Genomic DNA, 13,931 nt, shown 5'->3' on the forward strand with positions numbered 1-13,931 from the left:
TTAGCTAATCTTGACTACAATGGCAGTGAGTTAGCCTCTGCTGTATATTGATGTGTAACCCCAGGCAAATCACTTATCTTTTCAGTATTCTAGAAAACTATATGAGTCTTATTGTTATTGCTAATACTACTATTATCCCTCTAATAATAATAATAATAATATAATAATAATAATAATAATAATAGCAGCTGATTTTCTGTGTTTATATTATTTATAATATTTATATATAATTATTTACAAAATATTTATAAACTATGTGCTAGGCACTATTCTAAACCCTGTACAGTTATTTTATATGTATATATACTTTATTTTTTTATTTTTATATATATTTGATATGGTAGAGAATGAATTGGATAGATAGTATCATGGAAACAACGAACATGAACTTGGACAGGCTTTGAGAGATAATGAGCACAGAAGGGCCTGAAGAGTTATGACCCATATGGTCATGAAGAGTTGAGCATAACTGAACAACTGAACAGTAATAACAACAATAATTTATAATGATTATTTCAGAGGATCTTGTTTTGTACTTTCCTGAGAAAGAGTTCATCTACTCTGAGGTTCTTCTTTTCCCTTTCATTACATCTTAAAACCTTCTGAAATCCATCCCTATTCTTCCATCCTTTATTCTGGTCTCTGATAAAGGGGCAACTTTCCTCCTCAGAAGACCAATGCTTCCATATTTGATTTCCATTTGTTCTTCCCCATCTACACCAACATTCACCAATATCTCCTCTCTCTAACCTTCAATCTCTCCCTGTCTTTTAGTCCTTCCCTACTGCCTACATCACACTCAAGTCTCTCCCTTACTTAAAGAAAAACCAAACCTTGATCTTACTGTGTTTCAAGTTATCTACCTCTGAGACATTTCCTTCTTTTTACACCCAAATTCTTTTAAAGTTATCTATATTTGTTTTGCTTACTTCCTCTCCTCTCACTGACTTTTCACTCTCTTACAATCTGGCTCCTGACCTCATTCACTTGAAATTGCTCTCTTCAAAGTTACCAATGATTTCTTTTCTTTTTTTTTTTTGCAAGGCAAGGGGGTTAAGTGGCTTGACCAAGGCCACACGGCTAGGTAATTATTAAGTGTCTGAGGCCGGATTTGAATTCAGGTATTCCTGACTCCAAGGCCAGTGCTCTATCCACTGCGCCACCTAGCCGCCCCTCAATGATTTCTTAATTATCAAATTCAAATATTCTTTCTTACTCCTTATCTATTTTGACTTGTCTGAAGCATTTGACACCAATGATCACCCTCTCCTCCCACATATACTTTCTTTTTTTTGTGTTTTCAATGTACAATCAAGTTTGCTATGACACAAAAATGCATTTTTGTTCCTACAAAGCACTGAGCTAGGCAAAATCAAGAAATAAAAACTGCAGTTTCTGAGGAAAATGGGATTGGGACACAACACTCAAAACTTTGTCCATGATACACACAATGGTTTTATACATTTTTAAATGGTTTGGAAACATGTAAAGGCTACAATAGTGGCTGCACCTGAATTTAGGAAGACTCAACCCTGTTTGTCTCAGTTTCCTCATCTGTAAAATGAACTAGAGAAGGAAACAGCAAATCTCTCTGGTTGCTATGCCACGAAGATCCTCCCAAAAGGGACCATGAAAAGTCTGAAACAATTGAAAATGACTGAACAAAAATATTGACTGTGTACAAGGTCTCAAGCACATGCTTGACCCACACTCAGGGTCTTTGGCTAGACATGATATGGTGGTTTTGGTTGACCCTAATTCTGTTATGAGAGGATGGAGGTAGAATGCACCTGATGTGAACCAGCCCCCCTTCTGCCCTTAGTTCTTAAGGTGCCAGAAAATATACAATAAATGTGGCACTTGACCTTAAAAAAGACTTGAAATTTTCTTGTGAAAGTGAATATCAGAAGGGTTAAGTGGTGGGTTTTTTGAGGAAGGGGGGGTAAATTTTCTGAATTCTCACTATTTTTCTGGGATGAGTTATGCTCAAATTGTTCCCTAGTATATCAATCATGTTGGAACATACTAATGTTTTAAAAAACAAGCATGATAGCAGAACTGACTGTCCTCTTTCTTGACTATCCTCTTACTTGTATGGCCTTTCCTTCCATTCTCCTTTATGAGGTCATCATCCATGTCCTACCACCCACTTGTATGAGGATGGGCCTCAAGACTTTGTCCTGTGTCTTTTTTTCTCTATCTGTCATGGGGATTTTATCAGTTTCCATCGATTCACTTTTTATCTCTACACTGCTTATAACCCTACTGCACCAGCTTTCTTTTAAGATATAGGCATTTCAACTTCAATATGTCTAAAATAGAAGTCACTCTCTTCTAATGCCTACCTCATTTCCAACATACCCTCTTTCTTTCAGGGTACTCTCATCTTTTCTATCATCCATGCAGTTTCTAAAGTGATTATTGCTAAAGCAGAGACCCAACCACACCACTCTCCTGCTCAAGAAGCTCTAGTAGCTCCCTTTTTGAATGAAATGAAAGCTCTCCTGGTATTAAAATACCCTTCACAATCTGGCTTCAATCTACTTTTCCCCTGGGTTTAATATATATTATTTTCTTTTATGTATTCTTTAGTTTAGTCAAACTGACCTACTTGCTGTTTCTCATACATTATGTCCTGCCTCCAATTATTTTTGTGGTCTTCAGTGACTATTCTCTCAACTAAAACTTGCAGTTAGAAACTAGGGTCTCTAGGAGGGCAGTTGTTACTTCTTTTCAAGGATCTTGGACAAACTCTGAGAGGTTTCTAGTACTATTTTCCATAATCCTCCCATCAATGTGCTTCCTACTAACAATCAGCCAGTAGACTAGGCATTTATTAAGGTAGCGTGGTGAGGCCAATTGGTATAAACATTTTTTCAGATTCTGGGGCACATTCTTCTACAAATATAAGGCACCAGCATATGGGACAATGGGCTCAAACTTAGGATACAATAATAGGGAGGCACATATGTAAGGATATAACTGAGGCAAAGAGAAAATTCACATCTCCTGGTGTTTCATGGCTTGGAAATTCTACCTTAAGTCTATAGCCAACATTATATATGGTGCAAGCAGTCATTGTTATTTGTGAATGAAAGAAAGACTGTCTTCTCTAGGTGATCTAGATCTCTTAGTCTTTGGTATGTCACTATGCTCTCAAATAAATATATTCTCCTTCTGGTTGAGTTTTTTGAACCCTGTTGGATTCCTTGTCTGTTACTAGTCCTCTCTCTCTCTGATGAGATGGTCAATAGTGGGGGGAGGAATGCAAGAGAAAGAGGAAAAAAAAATTCTTTCCTTCTGTGATGACCAAGGTTCTTCTCCCCACCTGTTTCTTCATAATAGGGATTAATTCTCCCTCAAAAGCAACAAAACTGTCCCCCAAACCTGGTTAACCCCTGGCTTCCTTGGACTCAGCTTCTTGATCACCCAAGGATATGACAGGTCCCACTTGTGTGATATATATGGGCCTCTCCTAGTTGATGGATATCTGAAGACCACATAAGTTACCATTTCCTATCCTGCTCACCAGACTCATTTCTATATAAATGAAGGGGGAAGTGCATCTATAGTCACTGTGATGTTGCATTCTTGTTGTGTTGGGGAAAAGCAAGTTTCTTTCTGTTCACTATTCAATGACTTTAGAGTACCTCATTTTATTTCCAAATCTAACCTAAATTGGTTGCTAGCATCAGTCCTGATCCTCATACTTCCACCAAGATCAATGATTATCTCTCAGGGCCCTGCTTCTAACTGTGGAATTCTTAATTTCCAAACTTGGGATTCCTTTCCTGTTAAACTGAACTATTCCTAGGCCTGATCAGGAGGACATGAGTTCAAATGTGACCTCAGACACTTAATCCTGTTTGCCTCAGTTTTCTCCATTGTAAAATGAGCTGGAGAAGGAAATGGCAAACTCTTTCAGTATCTTTGCCAAGAAACCCTAAATGAGTTCACAAAGCATTGGGCATGACTGAAACAACTAAACAACATTATCTGAAATGAGATGAACTCACAGGGTCAGACATAATAAATAATTACTATTATCTTTGCCTGAAAGTAAGGGCCAGAACTGGAAATTGGAAATTTCTTTGGGAGCCAGAGAAGGAGAATCTAGAGTAAAATAGGTTTTCAGACTGAAGGATCACTAGAATTCATTTCCTAAATTGAACTCTGTGGCTACTCTAGCAATCAGCCTAATCATTTATTAATTAATGATTAAATACTATTAATTGCTGCATTAATAAGTATTAATGATTGCTACTCTCTACATTTGCATATATATAAAATTTATATATATATATATATATGTAGAGAATTTCCATTCAACATAAATTTACTAAAATTGAAACCCTATTCTCAATTACTTTCTAGATTTTTATCCTTTCCTCAAACTATATTAGTTTTCATTCCACTCAGGAAAAGTGGCCATAATGTGTTAGATTGTTGATGACCAGTGGTTATCAGTTCTGCAACGGATTATCTTAAAGAGTTAGTGGGTTTCCTGAAAAGTTAGGTGTCTTACAGAGGTGGGTCAGAGACAAGACTTGAACCCAGAGTCATTCTGATTTCAAGGTGTGGCCTCTACTCACTGTACTACAATGTCTGGACATTGATGACTTTGACATAAGCAGATGCTAACTTCCTAGGAAGAGCCAGTCCTAATCCCTTGGGTGGTGGCAGCCAAGATGGGGAGCCTGTTGGGTCTCTTTATAGCTAAATTTAAATCCAGCAGAGAAAGATGATTATTTCTTCCTTTCCTGAATGACCATTCTGTCTACCACCTACTGCACTTGATTTATATCTCCATATTGATATGCTGCTCCATATTGATTGGCTGGAATCATCACATGGCACATTGAACCAGACTTTTTTCTTTTTTTGGCAAGTGTGACTGGTCCTGAAAATTAGCACCTCTGTTTTTTCCTCATTCCCCCCCCCCCCCTTCACCTATTAAAGAATCAGTGTGGCAAAGGGGACATGGAGCTGGTCTCAGAATCAGGAAGACCTTGTTGTACAAGTCTTGCCCATGAACAAACTGGCTGTTTGATCCTGTGCAAGTTCCTTAACCTTTCTGAGCCTTAGGCAAGTCTCTAAGTCCAGAAGTGTTGATCACTCCACCCACAATACTCCCCAATGCAGCAAAAGAAACAAGGTTAAAATATAGTTCCAATTTGATTTTAATACGTTGATATATTAACTTAAAAAAAATTAAAGTGTGGTTTTTTAAATGAATAAGGACCTGCAGGGGTCTTTATGTATAATTTAGTGGCCCTTCTGTCTCTATTTGAATTTGACACCATTGTCTAAAACTAAAAATTATGGTGAAGGTGCCAACATGCATCAGAAGAGGAAGTTTCCCCCCACCAGGCTCTATCCCTAGTCACTTTATAGAATATGTGGATTTTTATCAGAGCCCCCTCAAGGGATCTCCATCTCCCTAACTCTTGTACCTATGGGAGCCCCCACAAGTCACAACTGCACTCTAGAACTCCAGAGACAGGCAACTTGGTTTCTGGTCATCTGAGCTAGCAGGCAAAGGTGGCACAGAGAATTGTGATTTGCATTTATCCACATCCTCTCACTCACCAGCTTCCCCCAGCTTAGTCAGTGTCTAGTCACAAGATTAAATGAGATATAGAACTTAGTTATCTGTACTCACTGCCTCCAGGCTTCCTCTTCTTCCCCTGGGGTGAAGGTGAGGGCCAGCTGGTTCCTTTCCATGACCTCATTTTCTCAAAGGCCTGGTGGTCTTTGGTCATTACACCAAACATTGGGTACTGTGGCTCTAAATTGGACTTGTGATGCCATATTCAATTATGTCAAGCCATAGCAAAATGAAGAGAGTCCTGGATTTGGAGTCAGGAAGACCTGGGTTCAAACTCCAACCTGAGACACTGACAAGTCAATTCACCTGTCTGCCTCAGTTTCCCCATCTGTAAGGGGAACCCTACTTCTAGAGCATTTTTACACAGTCAACTACCTATGATTCCTGCATGGAAGAAGCACATAAATTCAATTTGCTAAACTCTTTAAATGGGTTGATTTGAAACTCGTTCATTAAAAATGGGCCAAAATTCTACCCTACCTATGATGATGAACCAGTCAAAGATTATGATGTTTATGTTCTATGATTTGGCAGAAAAGATATCTCTTCTGTGCTGAGAACTCAAAAGCAACCAAATTTCTATGCTCAGAGCATCTCTGTCTGCAGTACTAGCCTACTAACCTAATGCTCAATTCTTGTAGCAAATTATAAAGACCATAAGAAAATGTCTCTCTCCCTTCAAGAAAACCACATTTTCCTTCTGTGATTAGTGAAGAAGTCAGGATGCTATGAAGTCTTCTTCCAGTTTCTCTCTACACTGTCTCACTTGGTGACCTTGCTGTCTCCCCCTGGTTTAAATATCACCTCTACAGCTATACATTCAGGACCCATTCACTCTCCCATGTCACCAAAGACCTTTTGGACCGGATAATCCATAGAGAGACCTGTCAAACCCAACATGTCCAAAACAGAACTTATTATTTTCCTTCCAAACCTGCCTCTTGTCCAAATATCCATGTTTCTCTTAAGGATACCAACAACCTCTCCAGGTTTGTGGCCCATCACTCTCCTTCCCTTTGCAAATCCAATCAGCTGCCAAACCTTGCCATCTCTGTCTTCATATCTGTCAAGCGACTCACATAAGCCACCACCTCAGCTCAGGTCTCATTTCCACTATTCAAAGGGCATTCTAATTGCTCTCCTTTGCCTTGTCTCTCTCTGCACTCCAGTCCATCCTTCGGATGATACCAAAGCAATTTTTTTCCTTCAATATAGGTCTGTTGACCATGTCACCCTCCTCATTTAGCTCTTGGTGGCCATTGTTGCTTCTAGGATAAAATATAAACTTTTAAATTTTTTTATTATATATATATATATATATATATATATATAACATATAAAATATAGTTTATTTGGCTATTTTATCTGACCCCAACCCACCTTTCCAGCCTTTTTATATATTACCCCTTTTCTTTACTCTGTTATGTAATCACATCCATTATGTTCAATACTTTGTGACCCTATTTGAGATTTTCTTGGTGAAGATAACCAAAGTAGGTTCCCATTTCCTTCTCCAGCTTATTTTGCAGAGGAGAAACTGAGACAAAGTGGGTTAAGGGACTGGCCCTATTTAAGTGTCTGAAGCTAGATTTGAACTCATGAAGATCACTGTTACTGAGTCCAGGCCCAGCACTCTACTGTCCACTTAGTATAAAACAGGTACTTAAATTCTTGAGTATATAAGAAGAAGGGTCTTCTCTCTCTCTCTCTCTCTCTCTCTCTTTCTCTCTTTCTTTTCTTCTCTCTCTTCTTTCTTTCTTTCCTTCTCTCCCCCTTCATCCCCCCCTTCTTTTCCCCTCTTTCTCTCTTTCTCTCTCTACCTTCTTCCTCTCTTTCCCTCCCTCTCCCTTTTTTTTCTCCACTTTCTGTCACCCCCTTTTCTCTTCTCACTCTCCCTTTCTCCCCTTCCCCCCTCTGCAAATGCCTGGATGTCAATGTTAAGAGTCCCAAGGAGATATAAGGTAGACTTTTCCTGTAGAATTTGTCTAGTTATGCTTAGGATCTAACAGCTGGTTTTTGCTAGTCAGTTGGAGATTATCTATAGAACAGCAGGTGCCAGTTGAGGCTTTTAAGTATGTGGGAACCATTTTCTCTTTGGGCCTTTAAGAAGGGAAATTCATACCTTTTGACCTAGTGATCCCACAGCAGGACATATAACCCAAGGAGATCAAAGACAGATTCCCATATATACAAAAATATTTATAGCAGCACTTTCTGTGTAGTGAAGAAAAAAAACACCAAACTGGAAATAAAGTAAGTTCCCATCAACTAAGGAATGGATAAATAAATTGTGGTACATGAATGTAATGGAATACTCTCACTCCCTAAGAAAGGACAAGAATGGATTCAGAGAAACATGGGAAAATGTACAAAATGAATCAGAATTGAGTAAGCAGAAATATAAATGAAAACAAAGCAGCAAGTCTCAGATTAGTTGCAGTGACCAGTTTGGGTTTTGGAAAGCAGATGATGAAATAATTCAGTAGTGGGATAGAAGACTATATTGGTATAGAATGCTGCCAGATATCTGTTTTGTCTGTCAGTTTTCCTTAACCATTTTCTTTGTGGAGGGTTCAGTGAGGGGTGGGGAGTAAGTATGAGAGGCTGAATGGGGATAGACTAGAACAGATTGTGGTACTAAAAAAAAAACAAAGGCTGTTATTTGTTCCCTCCTTACCTCGCACCCCAAGTTGAGTGTAAGCTACTTGAGGACGAAGTCAAAAGGATTAGACTATTCAAAAATATTTATATCTGTTCTAAATTTGTAATAGTGAAGAACTGGAGACAACCTATATATCTTATGGTTGAGGAATGTTTGAGTAAACTATGATATATTAATTGATAGAATTCTTGTGCTATAAAAATAACCTGCCTCCTCTCCTCCCCATTAAGAATACAAAGGATTATGGGTAGACCTATACAAAGTGATGCAAGTAAAAAAAAATGAAAACATAAACAATGACTGTCATTATGTAATAAAACAACACATAGTTGTAATGCAACAGAGTAAATATATTGTTATTGATCTTATTTTCTTAAAATGTATATTATAACCTGGAATTAGGAAGATCCAAGATTAAATCCAACTTCAGATACCGTGTGATCCTGAATAAATCACTTCTGTTTGTTTCAGTTTTCTTATCTGTAAAATGGGGATAATAATATCACCTACCTGAGTTAATAATGGTTAAGTGTTTAGTACAATGCCTAGCATAGTATATGCCCTCTACAAATTTTAACTATTATAATAGTCTAAATGTAAAAAGATTTCATTTTAGGGTCTAGATATTTTCTTAATCCCTCACTTGATTAATTATTAGTGCTTTTTTTGGAGTGTTTATGTCAAGCATAGGAATTTCCTTCAACTGACCTCCATCCTAGAGGTCATACAGCTAATGAATTTCGAATTGAACACATTTCTTCCTAAATTCAAGTCTAACACTCAAAACATTATACCATGCTGCCTCTCCTATTTTTTGGAAAGTTTTGGAGGCAAAATTAAGTAACTTACCTAGGGTCAGACAACTAGTAAATGTCTGAAGCCAGATTTCAACTCAGGTTCTCAGTTGCCCCAAAGTTTTCTTTTCTAAGAAAAAACTCCATATTCTTGGATAAAGTCATTTGTCTTATCCCAACTGTAAATTCTTTACATTGAGTGACTTCAATATCTGGAGCTACTGCTCTTGCTATGTTACTCTATTCAACTTAGTCTTTTGGAAGCATCTAGTCACTGCTTTCCTAGATGCTAACAATCCTGGATGGGCAGTAACTCAGGGTTGCATTACCAGAGATGATCCATTTATTTTCAGAGCAAGTTTAGCACTTGGGCATAGACTTAGTGGCCCTTAAAGCTAGATGGTAGATTGGAATAGTAAGAGAGGTGGGATGAAAGTTAAGAAGTATAGGGACTGAGGCCATTTTATCATTTGTCTTGTGTATAATAGTTTTCTTTGAAAGAACCTCCAGTTCTTAAATCCACTAAGTTTTATAGTTCTTTCTTGGGGCTAAGTTAAGTTGATGAGTGAATGAATGATCATTAATTCATTAGTCTACTACTACATGTTGTTTTTTTTAAAAACCAATTTATATAACACTAAAATTAATTGTCCTTTAAAATCTATTTGGATACAATTCATTTATAAATTTGTCTGGACCTGCTATTAACAAAAAGAAAAAATAAAAACTTGAGCTACTTGATCACATTTAAGTTCTTTTTCTGAGATTGGGTTATTTAAATTTTCTATTTCTTTAATTTATATTTTTATATTTGTATGAGTATTTATACATTTATCAGTTTGGTTGGTCTTAAATATGGAAATGTATTTTCTAAAATTTTTCTTTTGTGAATTTTCTTTCTAGCAGTTTGTTTCTCTTTTTTTCTTGATCAAATAAGCTAGCTGGTTTTTTATTTTATTAATTTTGTTTAAAAAACAAGTTCTAATTTTATCAATTCAAATTTTTATTAACATTTTATTAACAGGATATTTTTACAATCAAAATTAAAAAAACAATTTTTTGTTTTAGAATTTATCAATGCTTTTGATTTTCAGAATTCTTATTTTGGACTTTAGTTTTGGACTTAGGTTTTTTTTTTTAATTTGTTGCTTTTCTTAGTTTTTTTAAATTGAGTACTCAATTCCCTGATAGATTTTTTTCTTTTGTTAATGAAAGTGTTTACAAATTCAAATTTTCTCTTAAGAATTGCTCTGGTTGCACCCTAAAAGTTCTGGTATGTTCTCTAATTGTTGCCATTTTGTTTGATAAAATTAGCTCTTATTTATACAATTTGTTCTTTGACTCACACATCTTTTAAGATTATATTATTTAGTCTCCATTTCAGTTTGAATATTTTTTACAAATGCTTATTGATTAAAATTTTAATTATATTGTTCTCAATAAAGTTCATGTTTGATATTCCTTCTTTTCTGCATTTATTTATGAGTTTTTATGGTCTTAACATAAGATCAATTTGTTTGTAAAGATGACAAAGCTGAGAAATATACATACTCTATCATCATACTCAATTGTATCTAACATTTCTGAAATTCTATTTAGAATTTTAACTTTTTTCTTGTGAAAGAGAGTAATTCCCTTCAATTAACAAGCTGTTCTGTCCTGAAACCTTTATCTACCCCTTGAGATGTGACCCTCTTTAAGTTAAGAAGGAAAAAGTAGAGTTGCCTAATCAAACAAATAAACCACAACTCTGGGAATTTTATATTTAAATTTCAGCAATTCCCCAGTCCAAAAGGGTTTTTAGGTCAGTGGTGGAAGATTTCAATTCAGGAATTGAAAACAGTTTGAGTTCAGTTCCCCAGAAGGACAATTTTTTGGAGGGAGAAAATAGTTTATCTTTCTCATCCCCTATCTCCCTCTCATTTCCATTCATCTCCTCAGCCTCTTCTTCACCCCCCCCCCCCACCCCAACCACTTGCTTTAGTCCCTTAAAGGTCTGTTTTGTAAGATTATACTCGGTTTTGCTGGATAAGTTATTCTTGTAAGCTCTTTTAAAAATTTTACATATACACTTAAGATTTCCTTTCCTTTTTTAAAAAAAATTTATTTCCATTATCATAGGTCCAGAATAGTCTTAATGTGATCCTGAATGTGGTCTTTTAACTCTTATTTGTGATTGTTTGACCAGTAGCTCTGAATTCCTATCTTTTAGGGGGTGTATAGTAAATTCTATTTTCAATTTGCTCTGTAGTTATAATAGATTCTGGTAGTTTTCTTTAATGACTTCTTGACATATGACATCCAAGGTTGTTGGATTTTTGTTTTTTTGATCATGTTTTTCAGGGACCTGGACCTGACTGGAATCTTCCACGTTAGCTGGAAATTTAGCCCACTGCGTCTGATTAACTCTTATTCCATATATCCTTCTACCTACATCATCTTACCATTGTCCTGCTGAGGCCTGTGTGCTCTCCACTCCCTCTCTTCCATCATTTGTTCTGACTAGAAATCAATACCAACATTTTCTGAAAGGGTATTAATCAACTGTCCTTTGTATCATAAGGATCACCATCCTTATGACTGCCAAGACTAAATATAAGTTCCTTGGGGGCAGAGACTGCTTCACTTTTGGATTTGTGTTCCCCAAACTTTGCATATAGGAAATACTTCTTAAATGGTTTTTTTTCTTTCACCCCTTTATTATTAATATGAGCTTATAACAGCTTCAGCTCTCACTGAAAATGAAGCAGACTGCTCTGAGTGGGTCTGGCTCCCTAAAGAAAGAGAACATGGTGCCCAAGAAAAAATGAATATGAAGAATTTAGAAATGCATGGGAAGATTTATATGAACTCATGTAGAATAAAGAAAGAAAAATCAGGAAAACAAGATAGGCCATCACTTCAACTGGGAAATGAAAAAAAAAAGACCTGAAACTGAAAGTTTGACATTGAAAAAGAATGGAGAAAAATCTACTTCCTTCCCCTCTTAACAGAGGTGGAACATTGCAATGTGGGACATTGCATATACAGTTATTTATGCCTTGGTTATTTTTACAGAATTGTTTTCCTGTGTTGTATGAAAGGAGAGAAGGTTAGCACTCCCCTTGATAAGAGTGGCCTTTACAACACATATAAAGCATTGCCACCTACTCTGTGGCATCAGAATTGTTTCCCCCTCCTTTGTTCCTAGTGATAAGTTTTCTGGATTAGGGGAAGAGGAAGAAATATTAAAGAACAGTGATGTAGGGGTGGCTAGGTGGTGCAGTGGATAGAACACTGGCCCTGGTATCAGGAGTACCTGAGTTCAAATTTGGCCTCAGACACTTAATAATTACCCAGCTGTGTGGCCTTGGGCAAGCCACTTAACCCCATTGCCTTGCAAAAACTAAAAAAAAAAAAAAAAAAAAAAAAAAAAGAAGTACTTTGAGAACCTTACAGAAAAAAAATGAAGTAAAGGAGGTTCTCTCCCTTGACCTTGACCTCTCTCAACTCTTTCCTTGGCTTCAAAGTCCACTTTTGTAAAACTGAGTTGTCATAGGCTTTCCTGGCATGGAAATCCCAGAGAGGAAAAGGGAGGCCCAAAGAACTCTTCCACTTATTACCTGCAGTCAGAAGGAATGGAGATTAGATCCTCTAGGAGAAAATGAGATGTGGAATTTTATTGTGCTTTGTCAATGACCTGCTGTGCAAGAATGGTGGGGGCGGGAAGGAGAAATATAGGGATGGAAAGTCCTTCAACATATTAAGTCTTCTCATAAGAGGCCACTCTAGATTCCTTCATAGGAGTGCTTGGGCTGCCTTGGAAGATATCCAGAAGCACCAGACTTCATGGAAAGGGCTGCCATGTTGACCTCTAAAAGGAAATTGAAGATGGAATAGCTTAAATTGATAGGTGTGGAGATTGAGCCTTCCTCTAAAAGGTCAATTGATCGATTACCTGATGAAAGGCAAATGTGTGTTTTCTATAACTAGTGCCATCACTAACTTCCAGGCCCCACTTCAATTATGTGCAGAGGAACAGAACCAAAATATCTCTATCTGATTAATAGAGTCAATCTGAACTTGGTATTGAGACTCTTACTGGAACAACATGATAACTAGCTAATAGTAGGACAACTTGACCCTGCCATCAAGACACTCTAGAACAATGGAGTGCTGTATTTGTGGTCAGAATACTTGGGTCCAAATCCTGTCTCAAACACTGTCACCTATGGGGCCTTTGACAAGTCACTTTCTCCAGGACTCAGTTTCTTCATTTGTAAAAGGAGAGGATTGGACCGGTAACCTCCAGAGTCCTTTACTATTACTATCTTTTATCCTCTCCTGCTATTATAGGGAGCAAAGGTTTACAAACAGACCATTAACATTTTTTATCTTTCTTCTGTACTATTTTGTGGATGTTCTGTTGATTTAGTTGCGTATGATTCTTTGTGATTCCACTTGGGGTTTTCTTGGCCAAGTACTGGAATGGTTTGCCATTTTCCAGCTCATTCTACAGATGAAGTAACCAAGACAAACAGGATTAAGTGAGGTCCCTGGAGTTACATGGCTAGTATCTGTTCCATAGTTATTGGTAAATATGCCATATTCCCTTTACTAGAACTCCTTGAGGACAGAGAAGATCTAAACACTTCCAGCATCTAGCACTGTCCTCTGCACACCACAGATATTTAATACATGTTGGATGAATTAGAATGAATCAGGATCAGAGATTTTGAACTGAAAGGGACCTTAGAGGTATATGAGTCCAAATCTCTCTAAAAATTTATTTATAGCACCAAGTTGATTGAGACACCTGGATCAATAGACTGTCCTCAGACTCACTTGGTGAAGTCACTGAAGGGTCAGGGAAGAGAAACAAGGTGTT

General features: G+C 37.0%; 1 pseudogene; it reads left to right on the forward strand.

The window, feature by feature from the left end:
* The first annotated feature begins 12,133 nt into the window (after nucleotides 1-12,133).
* LOC141523210 (U6atac minor spliceosomal RNA) lies at nucleotides 12,134-12,235 on the forward strand (annotated as a pseudogene).
* The last annotated feature ends 1,696 nt before the right edge of the window (nucleotides 12,236-13,931 follow it).

This window comes from Macrotis lagotis, chromosome 4 (assembly GCF_037893015.1).
Source record: "Macrotis lagotis isolate mMagLag1 chromosome 4, bilby.v1.9.chrom.fasta, whole genome shotgun sequence".
NCBI classification, from domain to species: Eukaryota; Metazoa; Chordata; class Mammalia; order Peramelemorphia; family Peramelidae; genus Macrotis; species Macrotis lagotis.